Below are 20,142 nucleotides of genomic sequence, written 5' to 3'. Positions count from 1 at the left end.
GTAACTCAGTAGTAAAAAAAATTGCATACTGATTTGTTTGCTTCTGAGATACCTAGCTTTACAGAGCTCTGTTTCATCTTGAGGAATTCTTTTTCACCAGAGCATGAGGGGCATAAAATTAGATTATATTCTTTCTATTGTTAGATTGGGTTTTTCGTCCCTCCTCAGAACAATTTGTCACATCTGACTTCTATCACTTTTCTTATTTTTGGATTCTCTGGATTTATACCTAGCAGATTCTTATCCTTATCAGTAATAAAATTAAGTTTTATTTGTGCCTTAAATAGTTCAATTAACATTAAAAGCTGACGTATATCTTCAGCCATCTTAGAAGCATTTTTTTTTCAAACTAAATTTGCATTCATTTTTCATGTTGTGATGATTTTTTTTTCCATTTATGGGGAATGTGCGTCAGAAGTGCTAGCCTGTTTCCACAGGACAAGTTGCCTGATGGTGAGCAAAGTGGACTCAGTATGATTAAATTGTGTTATTAGATGATTTTTATCCTAATTTCTGATCAGGAGGTGAATTACTGATTCTTTCTCGCAGAATTAGTTCTGTAGTGTAAATGTTTAGTAGGAAGCAGATCATGGCAAATATAAAATAACTTTGAAAACTCCGCTTGTAAAAAAAAAAAGTATCTGAAAATGAGGTGACTTTGTGAAGGACATTTTTCTTTAATATTCAAATTCAAGAGATAATAAAGTATTTTTTTTTAATAAATACATGCATAGATGCAGAGAGAGATGTGAAAACAGAGAAAGTATCTTAACCACGACATATGTTTCCATTGAATTTCATCTGTTTTCTTCAGTGACAAAGCCACATGATTATCTTTGTTGGGATTGCAGGCTAGCACAGATACGGAAGAATGAGCCGGATGCCATATTGCTTAATAAGCTTATTCAGGTTGGTTAGTGCGGTTGTTTTGTGCAGAGGACAGGTGCATAGCCTTAGGCAGAAATAATATGTGATTTTTCAGATCTTTTGTCATTCTTCCTCTGTTGCCAGTTAGGAAAAGATATATGCCACACAGCCAAGCTTTGCATATTGAAAGTCAGTAGTATGAAAATCAACGAGGAAGAGCAAACAATATCTTTTCGAGGCTTTGAATGTTTCTTTGAGGTTTAGGTAGTATGCAGGATATTATTTTAAGCGCTTTCGGGTTACTTACTTTAATTGTAAAAGTTACCTAGCCAAATCTTCATGTCATCAATAAAGAAGAGAGAGGCACTGACTTCTCTAAGTGGTGATCCAGAATGCAAGCCCTGCTTGGAATTGCCCTCTGAGCGAGGTTTGTATTCTTGATGACTTTATAGGAAGAAAAGGTGTTAGCTGACTAATGTGACCTTATAAATAGGTACCTCTAGGTACCTGAAGTTGGAGAAATGTCTTTAACAAGAGCTCTTTATTGTGTCAATGAGTAGTAATATTTCCAATGTCAACACGTAGCACATAAATAAGCTTTTTGGAGTTCAGCATAATAATCTCCCTGCTCAGAGAAGCACACTCTGTGTGTCTTTGCAATACTTTAATGGCACATGTACAATAGCAAAGAACGGGTAGTTAATACCAACCACCATGAAAAGTTTTCCTGTTAAGCCACAGATTAAGAGATTTTCGCTGCTATTAGATTTTATTGCTGTTCAGGATTCCACAAAGGCTGTTCTAAATTTGAGCAAAGCTGTTGCTTTTTTTTCCTCTTGTAATACATAGAATAGAAAAATCATGGTTTTAATTAGCTAGATATTCACAGAGAACATAGTGAGAAAGAGTCCACTGTTAACTTTCCTTTAATCACTTGGTGAAATTCAGTTTGTTGTCATTTTAAGAAATTAATTCTACTCCATATCACTGAGGAGTTCTGTGGAAATTAACCTTCCAAACAGATACAATTTTACTCAACATTTAGACATTTTTTTTCTATTTAAACCATTGGCAAGTCTTGAAGACTATGTCCCTGAAGATACAAACGTATTTTTCTGTTTCCATTTTTTAAATTGAGCTACAGCATAAATGAATGCTCAAGACTTCACAGGTCTTGATTGTCCATTTCTCTTCAGCAAGAGAATGTGCTGGCTATATTAATGAGAAAATGCTTCATACCTGAAGGAAGCAGTAAATAAAAAAATGAAAGACTGCTGCGAAAGAAAATTCACAAATGTACACAGTCTTTAAAAAGAAGAAAAAAAAGGCACAAAAAACAACAGCAACAAAAACCCTGTTCTTTTGCTATATAACAAATTAAAAATAATCCATTAATTGATTTGGCAGCTCACCTCTGGAAAAAGAAATCAACTTAGTTTCCTGGAATTAGTTTAGTTTTTGATACTAACATTACTCTTCTGGATAAGTCCATCAGTGGCTCTTTTCCACCATATTTTGTTGATACTCTTCTGCAAACCCCACTTCCCATTTTATTTTGATATATTTTGTTCTAATGATTCTGTGTTTAAAACTAGTGTGCTTAACAGATAGGAAACCTGTTCTTGTGCATGGAAAAAAAAGTACTTGCTGAAGTAGTCTTTTGTACTTGTTTAAGTGCTAGCACTTAATGTCCTTAATCTTATTTTACTACTTTAAAGGATTAGAGCATGTTATTTGAATACATAGTTTTTGCAGCTATCTAATCCCTTTATTAACTTTTTGTCTATATGTTAATCTCTGAAACTGGATAATCTCAGAAAACCTTATTTGTTTAGCAATGATGGCAACAGAATATTTTTGGAACCGAAGTGCATCGTGACCAGTGGGGGTCAGAAGGGAACTTTTCGCTTAGCTGCATGGTGCTTCACTATCTCCAAGCACAAAAGTAAAATCTAGCCCTGTACAGAAGGTCAATGTAAGGCTTGTAAGGCGCTTGATCAGAAAGTCCACGCTGATGGAAATGGATGTTCCTCTGCTGACTTCTTGGGAGCAGTGCAAACTTGCGCATTTGGATTTGGCTCAGAAACTTGCAGTGATACAGGTCCTTGAGAGTTCAAGTGGAGAACAGGCCTTTTTGCCTGGTCTTTTGCATAAGTCTGAGTTTTACCACGGTATATGGGTTATCCTACATAAAAGGCCATCCTTCATCAGCTTTTACCATATGGTTAAAACATATATACATATTTTTTCGGTTACCTCCAGGCACTGTGAAGCAGCTGGTATTAATGAATAAAAATAGCCAGCAAAATCATGGCATGTGGTTGCTAGAAGGAACAATTTATAGCCAGGAGTCTTGTAGGTTACTAGAAAGAAGAAGAAAGGAACAACCCCAAAACACGTGACCCCTGAAAGCATGTATGAACTCTAAATATCATCTGTGTTTTGGTCACCTGTACTGCTCAAGGCAACAGAATATGGGAGTGATTAGAAGATGGTTACTCTATTCCTACTGCTAAAAATTACAGGGAAGAGAACTGGAGATTTGGAGGGTGTGGTGTTTTTTTTTTTTTTTTGTTTGTTTGTTTTTTAACACCATTCCACCATTCCTGGAGTTTGTCTTCTAGTTGACCATTGTATCAAAGTATATGAAACGTCATGGAGAGCTTTGGAAGCAAAGAGGACATTCGTTTTGTCTCTCAGAATAAATGAAATATACCTTAAAAGATAAGCATTGGAAGGTGGATCTTACTGTAATGCAAAACTGAGCTGTAGTAATTTGTTTCATAGCTCTAGGTTAGATTTTTACCTTTGAAAAAAATAAAGCTGATCTGCCCTCGTATACAAAGAGCAATGACACAGTGCAAGATTGTGTTTCAGAAAGTGACTCTTTAAGAGGTTTTAGTGTTTCATAACTAATAGTTACCAAGTTCAGTGAATGGGCAGCAAACTTTCTTTATACCTTCATTGAGGCCCTGCTTGTGTTTTGGTTTTGTTTTGTTTTGTTTCCATGTGGGCCAGGGACTTCATCATTTACTTTCCCTAAGGGCTATGGCTCAGACAGTAGGAAGGCCAATACAGAATGAAAATTCTTTAGGGTAGGAAGGCTAAAAAGGTTTCTGGTGGTGTAGTAAGAAAAACATTGAAACTTAATTTGCGGTGAGACTCTAATGGCTAGTGCAGTTCTTGATTGTTATAAACGAGGAGCAGCAGCAGGAAAAAGCAGGGGAGTGATTCTGTTCTACAGGACTGGAAAGGGTAGCATCAGGTGCCATCCTTATGTTTCCACAGGAAGAGGTGGGGGGATGCCGCATTAAAGGGGACTCAGTAGAGTCCAGCATTTGCCTGTTTCAGAGCCCTGCTAAGGGCTTTCTCTGAGACACTCTCACAAAGTTGAACGTGTTTAGTAAGGCGACAGATATGTCAGATTTGGAATTGCTGCTGAGAAATCCACTTACTGCAATAATGCTGATAGATCATAATAGTGCTAGCAAAATGCTTTTCCAGGTATTCCTCACCAAAAGGTGAAGGCACAGAGCTTACCAAGAAGGTGGCCCTGCCTTGGTGGAGAAAAAGCACAACCTCTTATAGGTTTCCAATTTCTTCTTTCTCCCATAGCTCTTCTTTTTCCTCACTCTAACTTCATCTTCTTCTTTTTTTTTTTTTTTTAATTTTCTTCTTCTCCTATAATTTTACGCTAAATCCTAACACTCTTCTATATCCTAACCTCATCTATTCCCTCCATGGGGTGATGTTTAGCATGATTTGGGTGAAGAGTTGAGCACTATAGCCATATATATTTCGCATGTACTTCTTTAAGCTCATTATCATTTTCGGGAGTGTGATAGTTAGGTTAAAGTTATTCCTCAATCTAAAGAGAAAAACAGCAATGACCAGTGTCTCAAAGGTAGTCAAAGAAATTCAGATGAGATACAGGGCTGTATTTTGTAGGGGCCATGACTGCCAGTTGGAACAAATTACCTACAGAAGTGAGGGTTTTTTTCTCTTGTTTTTGCAGAAAGGCCATATGACTTTGAAAGTTGTTCTAGCCCAAACTGGGCATGATGTAGTTATGTCCAGGTAAAATATTACAGGTGAAAGGAGGGACTGTACAGACGTGTACAGTTGGTCTGCAGGAAGGACCCTTCTACAGAATATATTCATCTGTACTCTAATTTGTCCTGAATGAGAAGTTCCCAGATTGCATATGGCGCTCTGACACTGCACTGACAAAGGAATGTGACTTGCACAAGGATTCATCTGTAACCAAATTCTTCTCCCTTATAAGGCTGAGGGGAACATAAGTAGGCCAATGATGTCAAAAGAGGAACAACGTATTTCCTGAATACATCACTTGATGGATCTGTGAACTACAGAAAAGCCAATAGGGGTAAATGCCTGGTGGTTTTGTGGCTTCACTGCAGAAAAATTTTTGGAACATGGAAATAATAAACAGCAGTAGTTGGGGTACTGTGATTCTCTTGGCAGGCAAGCAATTCTAGCAAGAACTCCGGTTTCACAATTAAACTCCTAAACTATTTTAGGTCTTGTAATTTATTTCAAAAGACTGCTGCTTACTATTGTTAAGTTTAGATTTTTGTTTACCCACCAGTGTTGGTAATGGCATATTAAAAAGTTGGAAATATGTGTATTATTAACTGGAATTATCCCTTGCGCCTTTGTCTGGCAAATGGGAAATGCATAATGTGTGCAAAGTGGTTCTAATCCACTGCTTTGACTTGGAGTTGGAAAGAGCTGATCCCCTACAGTTTTTCCTGGCTGCCAGTGACTAGTGTCAGTAAACATTTGCTGTGAATATCAGGTGAACTTCACCGTGGGAGGAACAGGGACCAGGAGAGGCATACACTGATTTCATCAAGGAATATATGAAGATGGAAGGTGCCTTTAGTTTAGCACTCTTCAAAACCTAATTATAAAAAAAGATACAATTGCAAAGAAAAAAAAAATTAAGTCTATTAGCCTTTATTGTAACAGGATGTTAGTACAAGCCTTTAACAAAAAATAGTTTGTAGCTTATAAAGATGGAAATAAAGATCCGTGGTAGTGCGGGACTTTAAAACCTCTTAGAAAAGAAGTGTTTGCAAAATTGCTGCATTTTTGCTAAGCAAATTTAATTCCTCAGCTCCCACATGTGAGGCATTTCTAATTATACCCAGCTGGAATTTAGCATGCCAGCTGCCAGCCCTGATTGCTATGTTTTTTGTTGCTGGGGAGAGGGTTGGAACTTCTCATTTTTGGAAAATTCTTGCCCATAAATCGCAAATTATTCCTCATTGTGGTTGTAAAAAGAAAGAAAAGGAAAAAAAAAAAAAGGAAGAAAAAAGAAAAATCCTTCAGTGTTTTATATCAAACAGTGTGATTCTTCCTCTCTTAATATATTATTGGTACTAATGTTTTTAAGTGGAACTGCAGCTACATGACAACTTGTAGTATACAAAGTGTTTTCTGGAGAAAAAGATGATTCACTCACCGAGGTCAATGGTGCGGATTCGCAAGCTGGTTGTGGAAAGCAGGGATGTTAACACATAGAGCAAGCTGCCCCCTGGAAATTGCTGGTTTGCAAGTTCTTAACTCACCTGCTTCATGGTAAGTTACTTTTCTTTCAGAAGAAGTACCCTGAGTTAAGTGTTCTTTTGGAGTAGCAGGCTTGTTTTAACCACATAGACCAGCCTCTACCAAAATAACCTTGTTATCTCTGGTAGCATTGTAATGTGTAAAAAGCGTACTCTTCTGTGCCCATATGATGTTATTGCTTGTTACACCAAGAGTTTTAACAGTATAAAATAGACAAAAGTGGGGAGCAAAATATCTCCTGTTCTTGGCATGCTCACAATACTTTTCCTGTTTGATCAAACCAAAGAGTTCAATACATTCTTGCATTGCAAACACTGTTTACAAGGAATTTAAGTGTTTGCATTGCTGACCTATAACTGTGCTTTGAAAAAATTGATATTTAGTCAGAGTCCTTTATCAAACTCCCAAGAGAGTTCTGAAGTATGGATTTGACTGTCACCATAGGTGCTACTAACAGGCCAAAGCGTGTGCATGTGCACACACACACACACAAAAAAGAAAAAAAAAAAGGGCAAAAAACACTGCACTCCAAATACACCCAAGCTTGAAGACAATTATTTTTCAGATGGTTTCAGGCCTCTTGTATGTATTTGTATTCATGCATGCAAGCCCATGCGTTCACAGTCACAAGGCTGACATTTAAAGAATGGCAGCTGATCATCAGCTGGGCAGAAATGAAATATATGTAAAATCACACAGATATTCTCATCAAACGGATATACGTATCACACCATTCCCTACATATAGTCTCCTCACACATGAATTAGTATTAACTATCCTGTTCTGCATGCTTGCCCAGAAGTGCTACAGTTGTACATACATGCTGCTAATTCTGAAAAACATGAGCTTATTTAGAATATTCTATGCCATCTTTGAAATACAGAGTATTAGGATAGATATAAAAATATAAAAGAACTCTACATAAAATGATGTTAAAAATCTATATGGCAATTAAATAAGCTATGGTACAATTTTTAAGTACATTAACTTAATATTCCTCTTTTTTTTATTTTTTATTATTTGATATATTGGGATATCCATCCGGGGTATATGGGATACTATATCTATTCATGCTTTTAAATCAACACCTGAAGATGATATTTTAAAATTTTATGGTACAAGGCATACTATTGTTACATCAAATTGTTGAGAGTGATAGGAGTTACAGAAATCTCTATGGCTGTTCTGTTGCTGGCATACATTGCATATTGCCTGCTGAAATGAGAACAGTGTAGGCCAACCTAAAGAGATCCTACAAGAAAGCAGGGGAGGGACTCTGTCAGGGAGTCAGTGACAGGACAAGAGGTAATGGCTTTAAACTAAAAGAGGGTAGGTTTAGATTAGATATTAGGAGGAAATTCTTCACTCGGAGGGCAGTGAGGCACTGGAACAGGTTGCCCAGAGAAGCTGTGGCTGCCCCATCCCTGGAGGTGTTTAAGGCCAGGTTGGATGGGGCAACATGGTGTAGTGGGAGGTGTCCCTGCCATGGCAGTGGGTTGGAACTGGATGGTCTTTTAGGTCCCTTCCAACCCAAACTATTTTGTGTTTCTGTGATTTGAGTTAACTGGGAAGCAGTCTGTCAAGAGCTTACAAAAAAATCCAATGTTAATAAGACATCCTGTGATGAAAAATAAATGCTGAGTACTTTTGGTGTCCCATCTTCAAAACTATAGACTTTTTGAATTCTTCCAGTCTTTCAGTGCTTGCAACGACTGCACTGTCATTGACCCCAAGATCAAGGTCTGAGAAGGTGATTTGTTTAGCCTTGACAAATAATATTGTTGTTGGAGCTAGTCAGACATTTACATGAAAGGCATCTTGGTCCATTAGTTTTACTAAAAAAGCACTTTTTTTTGTTGATTTTTTGTTCTTGTTGTTGAAAATATGTAGTCTTCTCTGATACAGGAATTTCATATAATTAAAATGTTTAAAAATACATCGCAAAAACTTCTTAAATCTTCTAATGACTAATAGAAACTTCTTTTTTCTTTTTTCTTTTTTAGTTTGTATGGTGAGGGCAACTGAATCCTTTCCCCAGAAGGCCTTTCTTTTAAAAGAGTTTCCTGTTAAATTCCTCCTGTGTCTTGGTATTATGTAAGCTAATAGGTCCCTTGGCTATAATAAATACTGGTTAGCTGACCTTTTTAAAAAACAGTTTAAATAGTTTGGTTTCAACCCAAAGTTATTTGTAAATGAAACAAATGCAGCTATTGCTTTTATTTATTACTCACATTGAGTCAATTCATTTTTCCTTAAAAATGAGATTATTAAGATCTGACATTAGACTGAGAAGTAAAAATAGCAGATTCATTATTCGTCATGCAATGTTATGGTAGCGTAGCCCAATAACACACGCAGCAATGCTAAAATTGTAGTTTGTATATTCTAAGGATGTTTGTAAGTCTCTGAATCTTTACCCAGTCATCTTTTTACAATTTAAGACCCCCGCATCAAAATCCAAGCTCTTTAGGAAGAGAACCAATAGAGTTCTAAGACCTCGGTAAAGCAAAACACCAGGATCTCTCACCAGAAAGCCTATTTAAAATTACAAATAAACGTTAACACTTTTTTTGTTGTTGTTGTTGTTTAATTAGGGTTAAGTGACAACTATGCCAAAAAGAACCTGGGGTGCCTGATGGACAGGGAGAAGATGTGTCGGGCGGTGTGGCCTTACCTTAACATATTGGGGCAAGCCGAGCAAGCCCAGAGTGGGGCCACCAGGATGGTCAGAGAAATGGAACACAAAGCATAAGGAGAGGCCGAGAGAGCTGGCTTTTTTCAGTCTTTAAGAGAAAGCTGAAGGGAGACCTTGTTTCTGACTTCAGAAATGTAACGAGAGGATTTGGAGAAGAAAGAGAAAGACAGACTCTTCTTGGAGGTACATAGCAATAAATAAGAGGCAACAGACACCAGTTGCAACAAGCGAAATTGTTAGTTTTAAGGAAAAAAATATTCACAATTAGGGTTGTCAAATATTGGAAAAAGTTGGCCAGAGAAGAAGAGGTGGAATCTCTGTCTTTGGGGATATTCAAAACAAAACTGGACAAGGTCCTGTGTACGCTGCTTTGAATAGGGGGTTGGATCAGGTAAACTCTGGAGGTCCCTTCCAACCTAAATTATTCTATGAACCGTGGAGGAGAAAAGGGAAGAACAAAATGTTTTAATAATAATAAAAAAATCTGATTGTTCTGATGAAAATTGATCGCTTGTTATAATGTTAAAATTGACCCATGAAAGAAAATCTGGACACTTCTTGCAGGACATGCTTTGGAATAAAAATGCTTTCTTTTCTTTGTTCTAAAAAAGCTGGATGTATGACCTACCACCTGCATTAGACAAGACAAAATATTTATCTTTGTATTGTATCACCTTCCTCATCTGTAGAAGAACATCTGTTCCATATGAGTTACTATCTCTTCATTAATCTATATCTTCAAGTGGTGAAAAAAAATGAACTTCGAGAAAAGCTAAAGAAATAATACTGTCTTCTCAATTGTTTTCTCACTGTGGTCTTTTACTTTAAGGAAGAAAGGTATCCTTGCAAACTAAGAGAAGGGAAAAGGTTTTGAGGATTTTGAGGAAGATTGCTCAGTATTAGCATACCTTATACCTCCTATTATTAAAAAAAAAAAAAAAAGTCTCAAATGACTTAAAGCTCAAGGCTAGGTTTTACTACAATAAAAATTAGATTACTCAGAAAGTCAGTTAAAGTAAATGAGAAGTGATTAAAAGGCATGTTAGGTTTGAAATCCCCCCCAGTTCTCCTGCCTGCTCTATTTTTGTAGGCTGGACTTTTTAAGAAGGCCTAATTGTCAATTCAGTGACCACCTCCTTTCTGAAGCTTTGTGCTGCAACTGTTCGACCTGCTGCATTTTGTAATCCCTCTGGCCTTCTTCCATCAGTCTCTCTTTGTGTCTGCCAAGAACAATCTTTTACACTCCTCTCCAAGGTGTTTACCTAATTTCTTGGAGTAGTAATGAAATGTTTAAAATAATAACAATAATATATATATATATACATATATATATATATATATAGCTTGTCAGAGGTTTTAGGGATAAATCCAATTTCTTTTAGCTTTTTTTTTTTTTTTTTTTTTCTGTGAAGAAGAGCTTGCAAGAGAGCACAGCACTGTACAGTTCCCGTGAAGAGAGAAAGGACGTGAGTCTACCATCTTGATTTGTGGGCAGTGGAAGGAACCTGAATTTGAGGAGGGTTTACTTTGGCTGCTGGACAGTTGACTTTATGTACCTGTAATTCAAAAAGAAGTGAATGTTCTGCTACTTGACTCCTACTATAAATTCATTGTATTCAGGGAGGGGAAGAATAGAAGTAACTCCCTTCACCGATATTTTTACAGGACAGTGAGCATCAGGTGTATTTTGTATTAGAGCCCAACTGTGTTGAATAACTATACCCAACATTTTATTATTTCATTTTTTTTCTCTTGCCCCTTTTTATGATACTATTGTTTCCAGATGTGTCCATTCCAAATAAGTATTTACCAACTTTCCTTGGAGCAGTCAGAAACCTCTAATGAGTTGTTATATATCATGTATGTCAGACTACTACCTGTTTTCAACCAAATTCCCAGCTCTTCTTATTGCATTTCTTAAAAAGCATCTAATCCAAAGCGGCACTGCCTATTTTTGACTTCTGATGAACTCAAAGATAGCTACTCAACATCGTGCAGAATCAACCTCTTGAAGATATCCATAGGCATTTACTAATGTATCTTCAAAATGTCTCTTAGAGACACATTTGTGGCACAGAACAATTGAAAGCTTAAGTCTTGCCCCAGTTCATGTTGTAGAACAACAGACAAAACCAGAAAGATCACATCCTAGGATGACTACTCTGGGTGAGGATGCATTTTTTCTTTTCCACTTATTTCTGTTTCTTTGAATGTCAGAATTGGTCTCTTCGCTGGGCTGACTTTGACTAACTTCTGTCATGCATATGCTCTTTTCACTGCCACTTTCTTCGCATCCCACAGGCGGCTGAATGGGTTACATGCCAGAAGCTTATTGGGAACTGGAAAGAGCATGAAAGTGTCCTTTCTGGCTTTATTTCAATATCTTTGCCAGATCCTGATGTTGGGTGGAACCCGGAAACTATTCACATAGAAAAACAATTAAGAAAATACTGTGAACAGTATTAATTTGATTTTTTCATGTGAATTTATCTGACTTATTTGAGCAATGTTTATTTCAGAGACCCTGAAATACTATTTTTTTCTTAAACTGAGTAATGAAAATGTTCCACTTGCCTTTTTTGTAGGAGCTAAGCAAGTTGGAAATAAAAACTTCATAATTCCTTAAATTCAGTAGGATGAATTTGGATTCAGAGTAATGAAACTGGTCCTGTGTAGTAAATATTGTTTTCTTGTTTTTTATAATGGGGTTTACATTTTTTCTTTGTAATAAAATATGTACCAATAACTGTTTTATAACAACGTATTAATCTATGGTTGAATAAATGCTTCAAATGCATGTTGATGTAGGTGAATTGGTAACTTCCAAGGGTAATCAAAAACCTCTGACTGCTTTGACTAAGACTGATCAGAAAGGGATAAATAACGTGTATGGATGTGTTGGAGACTGTAGAAGCACAGCATTATAATAGGTATAGAATTCTTTATTGTAGGATTGCAGGGCTTGACCTTTTTCAGGTGTTGCTCATCTGCCTTTGCCTTTGTGACAGTTTTGTATTTCCTTCATTTCTAGCTCCTCAGCTGTTAATTTTCTTTACCTCATCTGCTGCATTTGCCTTACAAAAAAGCATTTCCTACCAATTGTCTCACCTTTCAGGCAAACGACAAAGTTCACCAATAGTAATGCTTTTTGATTCATTTTAGTTATGGTGAGTATAATTCTTTCTTAACTGGAGAACTTAAGGTTGAATTTTGCTTAAGAAGGCTTCTCTTGAAACAGGAACAGTTTGGCTGAGTAACGCTTCAGTCACGGGGTAAGAACATAATAAAAATGTGAATAGATTAATCAGATCTAACACTTATTGTGGTCGTGCTTAATACAGTCAAATTTACCTTTTCAAGATTCTCTATATTTGTTATGAAAAGCGTAGACTTGTGTCTCAGTGCACAGACTGGGAATTCTAAAACTAAAGGCAGACTTCGGTGTCAGATTTTTGTCAAAGGAGAATTTACTGTCTTGACAGCGCTCATATTACACAGATTCCAACTGCTAAAGGTGACAAAATGAACTAGAAACAATCGCCCCAGGAATGGGAATGTAAAATGCCATAGATCTATTTCTTTTTCCAGAAAAGTGAGTTCTTTTTAGAAAAGGTAAACCTGCTTGTTCATTTTCAGACAAGTATGTTGCAGAAGCATGAAGTCCAAGTATGATCTCATCCCTTCCTGAGGGATTGTTTTAGCATATATCTGGTGATTAATCCATTTTCTTAAAAAAATAAAATAAAAAAAAATAAAAAAGATGTCTTTAATGGGGCTTGGGGGGCCATACTTGAAAACTTGGAGATGCATTAAGTGAATTCACAGAATAATTTTATTCTCACTTGGTTTGGCTGTTGCTTCCTCATTTTGGCTATTCTGATATATCATGTCTCTTACCTTCCTGCTTGAATTTTGGCCAGGTGAGCCATAGTGTAAATTGAATTATGTCTTGGAAAAACACCTGTTCAGCATTTGGTGTCCTTGAAGTAAGGCAAAACTAAATTGGTGTTACACGTGAAGACTGAAAATACAGCACTTCAGCTATCAGTTATTCTGGCATTAAGTGAGAAATCATTGAAAACACATTGTGAATGCTGTTGCAAACAATTTTAGGCACCATTTTAGTGAGACAGAAAACATGCTGCTGCTGTAGGAGGATTTAAATGTAGAAGTTGTGCTGATAAACTTTTCAATATAACTTAGAGCAAGAAAGCTGAAGACAGAGGGGAAGTGAAAAAAAGAGTAAACAGTTTCCTGAATAGTGAGGTACAGATTGTTGTAAACAAGCTTTTTGGATTAGTGCTGATAAATAGTTATAAATTACGTTATTAAGCTATTTTGGCAAAACGTCCTACTTGCTCCACAGTGACTCGTGGGGACCAAACCATTTGCTTTTGTATTTTGCCAGGAAACCTACTTACCCCAAACCACATCTATAATTATTTTTCCACTGACAGCAAGACACTGTCCTCATCAGTTGCACTGAGTATTGTATTACTTTACAAGTAATATGGGGGAATACTAATTGAATAAAGAGATAGAATTTAGTGAGTCACATATAGTTCATAAACTTATTGTGCAAGTTATAGTTGCACAAGACTTTAGGTAACTGATACCATATATATTGATAAAGTAGTAACTCCCATTTGCTGGACAATGTGCATTTAACCCTTCTGAATAGTTTGTACCGAGTGCCTGAATGGTTTTTGTCGATGTGTGTGAATGCCCTATGTATTTACCACAACTGGTCCTTAGGTGGTGTTTATTTGTACTATTAAAAAGATGTGAAAAATAGATGTTGTTCAAGAACCAGAAGGTTCATCAGTTATCAAAAAACTGTTCGGAAAGTTGATATCTTGTAGCCCCAGAAAGCTACAGTGTTGTCAGCGTTTGAGATAAGGCAGATAATCCCCACTCATTTTAACTTGATATGGATCCTAAGACCAGTAACAAACCCGATACTGAACTCCTTTCTCAGTCAAAGCTTCCACTGGAGTCTCTAGTAACTTTACCTGAGTGAAGGCCAGAAGACGTGACATCTTTCTGATCAAACTCAACGTTTATTTAAAAATCTCTCCCCCCAGTCTTTGTTAACTTTATAGTTGGTCCAACTACAAGATTTTCCTTTTAATAATTTGCAACACGGCAGCTTCTTTTGGATCATTCATACTATTGGGGAAAGGTTATAGCAGTGGATGTACCTTACTGGGGTGTTTTTGTATCCTTGGAGATTTGGAAAATTAAATCTTTTTTCATCCAGAACAGATAGAAAATATTGGAGGAATAGCAGTCTTTTTGTTGGAGTGGACCTGCGTAAAAGACTCTCAACTAGCCAGCATTGCACTAAAATTGTATGTTTAAAAGAATTAACGTCAACGGTTTGTGTTTTTTTTTTTCTTTTAAATATATGTAATAATCTAAAATAATCTCCAGTCAGAAACCCAGTGCTTAGCTGGGGAACAAGAACAAATTGCCAGACAATCAGCTGAAGCAGGAGGTTCCAATTTTGCAGAGCTTTGGGGGCTCCTGGCAGGGAGGAAAGCTGTGTTATATACATGCTGACAAGTACAAGATAAGCAAGCTTCCCGCTTGCTGCAGTCTTGTCAGTTTAATTACCCTCCAGTGTCTATTTGTGATAGCCACTTGGGAAGTCAGTACTGAGGATACAAGTTTGTCAGATTCCAGTAGTTATCAAGTAATTGCACGTTTTGGCAGAAAAAAATAGGGCTTGGCTTAAAAGGGGTGAAAACTACCACAGCAGTAACATACAAAACATTTCCCTTTAAACTTATTTCTAAATGACCAGCAAAGCCCCAAAACCAAAATACCTCTGTGCAAAGGGAGTCAAAACTACTGGAGGTGTAAACAACTTTAGGTCATTTGCCTAAACTTAACCAACAGCAAAGTTTCTTGCTATCTGCTTTCATAAACATAAATATACTTAAGGATCTGTATTATGCATTTAAAAATCCAACCTTATATTAACATAACCTCATTTCTGATTCATGTAAGTTGAGATTGAGGCAATTTCTATAACAATTTGATGATTTTTTTTTCCTACAGTGATTAAGTTATATGAGGAAATGCTACATATTTGGTGAAGCAGTTATAATTTCCTATTCTTGGATATGAAGTATTTGATCCTGTTATGCAAGAAGAAAACAACCTAATTGCTACATTAATAGTGTACTTTGGTATGTTAATACCATAGAGTTTTGCCCTTGAAGATAACATTTTATTCATGTTAATTATACTTAATTGTTTATTCGCTACCTTTCAAAAGTACCTCTGATATTTTCAGTTCAAATTTCCCAAATTCCCAAGTTTTAACTGTGCATGTTTGAGAAGACCTTTGCCTTTGTTTTAATTAAATATTAAAATGCCTTTACTATTTATCACTCTCAATTTTTCGATGTAAATTCTCCCCAAGTTATTGTTCATTCTCAAATTTGAATTTCTTTCCCATTTCATGATATTATTCTCAACATATAACTGTGAAGGGCATGGAATAAGAGGGCGTTGTTAACAGCTGTGACTTTCTATGTAATTAACAGCAGAGGACCACCTCGTTGGTCTATGACATGATGTAACTTTAAGCCATGTTTTTCTGATTTGTTGTCAGGGAAGCCTTTGGGGACTGGACTCTAGCTGTTTTTTACTGTTGTTGTTGATATTTGTTTGTTCATTTTAAATTTCTTTTGTTGTGTTCTATGCACTGCCTAATGTGGTAGGGCCATGATCTCAAGCAGGTCTTCCAGGCACTGTTGCAATATAGATATGTAATAACATCAACTCTTTTTGACAATACATTCTTCTTCCACTTGACTATTGGTGTTATGAATTACATTTTCTCCAACTGTACTGTTCCACACTCCTCCACCCCTCTGTATTTTATTTTGTAATTTACAACTTTGTTAGGAATTTTAAAAGTGATTTTTCTATTGTTAGTGGGGTTCGGAACATGACCCAGATTAATATAGTCTTCAATGTTTTTCTTTATTGTTGTTAGCAAGTAAAAAGACAAGTAGATTATTAAATATAAAATTGGGGTATAAAACATTCTTATCCACTGTGATACTTTCTGTAGTTGTGGATTTTTTTTTCTTTTGTTTTGTTCTTCTGGTTCCTTGAGGAATTCTGTTTACAGCGGTAGAGACTTGATTAGGATGTCATACAGGTTGGCTGTTATCTGCCTGAGATTAACATGCATTTGACCACTTTTGGAGAAAGGATACTGGCCTCAAGGGTCTGTTGATGTGACCTGGTCTGCTCTTACTTTCTACCAGTCATAAATTTCCTATATCTGTACGAAGGAGGGAGAGAAGTTTAAAGGATAGTATTGGCAAATTTCCAAAGACTACACTTTTCTTAGTCTGCATTAAAGTTCACATGAAACAAAGAGGTAAAAGCAAGCAAGAAAATAGAAATGAGAATATAGAATCTTCCAGAGTGAAAAAAGTGAAACTTTTCTTGAAGAGAAGAGTGAGAGAGAATGAGCATTGGATGACATTTCTCCCAGAGTTTTTGAAAAAACTTACATGAAAGCTTCATGTATAATACCAAGCTTTTGTAATGTCTGTCTAGTCAGATTGTCCCCTAAGAATATTTCAGGAAGCATATATGTTTGAAGCAAAGCAAAAAGGGAACTGGGAATGATTATGAATTTCATTGCAATGTTTTTAAGTATTTTGAAAAAAAAATGGGAAAAATGAAAGAATAATTTGAAGACAAATGGAGTACAGAATTAAGTACAAAATGGGTTTACTACAGATAGGTTGCTGGCAACTAACCTGGTAGTGTATTTTGGAATTGTATTACGTGCCAGTGCTACAAACTCAGAACCCAGTAATGATCTTCCTGAGGTCAAAAACTGAAAAGTAGACATCAGACTGTGTTGGATCAGCCCCAGAGTTTGTTTGACAATGATCATGCAGTTCTTTCTGTTTGTCATTAACAAAAATAAAGTTGTCAGGACAGTTTGCTCTTTTGCTGCTGTTGGGTTTATTGGCTTTCCACTGTTATGCTAATAAAACCTTTTGTCAGCAGATGCAAATGAGACCTAGTTTAGCAACAGCAGAACTTTTTAACACAACTTTTTTTTTTTTTCCATACAGAATTACATTTTAAGGGCTGAATGGAAACCACATGAAGAAGGCAGATATAAATGTCCTTAATGCAAATCTGCAATACTGTTTTTGCTGACTTATTTTCCCCCTGCTTTCATGTCCAGCCAGGTATGTCCTATTAATGTAAGAGTCTAGTCTTCTACAGATCCTTAGAAAACTCAGATGGTATCTGAAGGATAAAAATTTGTCATTTTAATTTGACTAAGGTCAGTTGGAAAGAAAATGCAAATGATTCTAAACAAAATTAGAGGATCTTCCTGCACTCAAGATCCAAACTTAATTGCTTGGGCCCCTATTTAAATGCCCTGAGAAAGGTTTGGAAGATTAGGTTTGTTAAACAAAGAAAAGCTTCCTCTTTTTTTTTTTTTTTTTGGATAACGAAATCTCTTTTATTATGTCCATAAAAGCACAACATTACTGAGATTTGAGATTGAAATTCTAGGAAGCTATGACTGGGTTTGGTTACAACTGCATAGCTATCACAAGCTGCCAGGGCTTTAGCCTTTAGCTGGAGGGCTCAAGGCTCGTACTTCAAGAAGCAAGTCTTACATATTGTTACCATTTCGTTATGAAGTTCTGCACGATGATAGCGATATTATTCTTGTTTGTATCTCATTTATTGCAATAAATTTACTGAACCCATGTTGGTAAATATAATATGTAGAAAACTGTCATGAACTGCCTGTTTTGTATATGAAGGCATGGTAAAAAGAATAATACGGTTTAAGTGTCAGAAGCTGAGCTGACAATAAGAAACATATATGAAATGAAGAGCTGGACTGCAGTCACTCCTGCTTTCTTCCCTTCATTCAGGCAGAAAAACCACAAGTAACAATGTTATCTCCATTTCATTTGATTATCTTTATAATATATTTTATAATATAATAATATAATATATTTTAATTATCTTTATAATCTGTCCTACACACTGAAAGCACCGGTTGTATCCTTTGAAAGACCACCTAAATTACACTAACATATTTCTGTTCACAGAGTATGAAATTGAAATGTAACAGGCTTCAATGTGAAGAACATCAGAAAAGCTGAAAAATAAGTAGGACTGCCACTAGAACTGACTGAATGCACTGATATAATGGCAAATCCTAACAGAAGTTGTGCCACAGATTGTAAAAGAATTATGCCAAACAGTCCATATGATCCATGACCTGCTAACCTTTTCCATTTTACTTTGGAAAATCAGTCCTCTAGAGACTAAAAATTAATCCAGAAAACCCCCAGACATTTTATCATTGCTTAATTAGAGCATTCTTTAGTTGTTACATCTTTAACCAGAATGGATGCTTCTGGTCTTATTTCTTTTGCTCTCTTCTTGTCAGAAGTCAAATCTTTTAGGGAAAAAAATGGTTTTATTAAAGAAAATGCTTTTGTGTTCCTTAAGATTCTTATGTTTTAAATACCTATAGGAAATGTTTTTCATTAGATGAAGAATAAAAGAGGCAAATGTTATTGTGCATGCCCATATTTGGCATTTGATGATAAGCAGCCAAAAAATCAATGTGACCCATATGTCCAAACAGTATGCCACTGGGGCGTGTTTTCTGTAATACACCGCAAAGGAGATCATGTGTTGTGTAGCTAGCATATGCATTTATTTCTCTCTTATTTGCCTTTGTAGAAAATTACAAAGCAACATTTTTCAGAGTAGTGTAATTGTTTTTTCTTCTTTGTCTGCATTAGTCTTTTGCACAGAGGTTGGAAGTAATGCGATTGGTCCCCTTCCCCTTCATTGCAGGCACTGTTGGCAGGATGGATGAGAAGTAATCATTGTGAATTATTATCATGTTTCAGATTCTAGATTATGAAAATAGAAGCAGCTGGTGGATAGCAGAAGAGATATTCTATGTGTGGCAGTTACGTCATACCTCTTAGTCGTTATCTCTGTCATGAGTGTTTCTCAGGAAGATCTTACCTTTGAGAAGAGCTCGCTGATATCTGCTTGTAGAAAAAGTGCGAACCTTCAAACTACAGGAGAATGTGAGAGAATTTTTAGGTGGTTTGTTTGACAGAAGCATCCTTTATTTCATCTTGGTCTCTGTTCCCTTGCAACCCATATTTCAACAGCCATGTTCAGCAGATGTAGTTCAGGTAGAGAAGTTTGCAGAGGCAGTGGCCATTTCTCAAATGTGACCAATAACATTATACATTTTATCTTTTTCAGCAGGTCTTACTTCTTGCTCTTCTATTAGTAAGGTTTTACTCTAATTCAAGTTTAGATTAGTTAGTGACTAAGGAATTAGGTGTTCTATGTGTGGAGAAGAAAAACAGGTCTGGAAACCCACACTTGTGTAGTGAATGAGTTGAAGCAGTTGTTGGTAATGCTGTTTATGAAGTTTATAGTGACAAATTGTATTTTCTTTTCATAAAGTAGGTCAGAAAGTTTAATAATTCTATTGCCTTGGATAATAATCAGGGTCTCTATGATAAGATTCAGGCGTCTAATTCAGAGGTTTAATTTTAATTTAAGTTTACCCAGTGGATTTGAAAATAGAGCCTTTTAATTAAATGCCTTAACATGGATTTGTACAAACAGCTTTCTTCTTTCCTGATCAAACTTGATGGGCATTTCTTGAACTTTGTCTTCTGGCACTTTGTGTTACGTCATGAGTATATGTAGTTGTATGCCTATATACCTGTGTATGTGAGCTGTCCCCTGTATAATCCCTTACTGTTTTGCAACGATTAACCATGGGATTAAACATAAACATCAGGAACAAATATGGGGAGGATTGAAGGTCAGTGAGTCATTCACATAGCAGCTTTCAAACTTATATTGAAAAGAGCTTAAAGTGGGATGGAGTGAGATCTCAGGGGACAGTGGCTAGAAATACTGTACGATGCACT

General features: G+C 36.2%; 1 long non-coding RNA gene across 1 annotated transcript; it reads left to right on the top strand.

Annotated features, from left to right (window-relative positions):
- Positions 1-5,847: 5,847 nt before the first annotated feature.
- On the top strand, positions 5,848-19,679 carry LOC136790759 (uncharacterized). The gene is made up of 3 exons (XR_010831288.1): positions 5,848-6,471; positions 17,269-17,388; positions 19,090-19,679. It is a non-coding gene; the product is annotated as an uncharacterized lncRNA (long non-coding RNA).
- The last annotated feature ends 463 nt before the right edge of the window (positions 19,680-20,142 follow it).

The sequence above is a fragment of the Anser cygnoides genome, chromosome 4 (genome assembly GCF_040182565.1).
Source record: "Anser cygnoides isolate HZ-2024a breed goose chromosome 4, Taihu_goose_T2T_genome, whole genome shotgun sequence".
NCBI lineage: Eukaryota > Metazoa > Chordata > Aves > Anseriformes > Anatidae > Anser > Anser cygnoides.
This window is presented reverse-complemented; position numbering and strand designations above follow the sequence as displayed.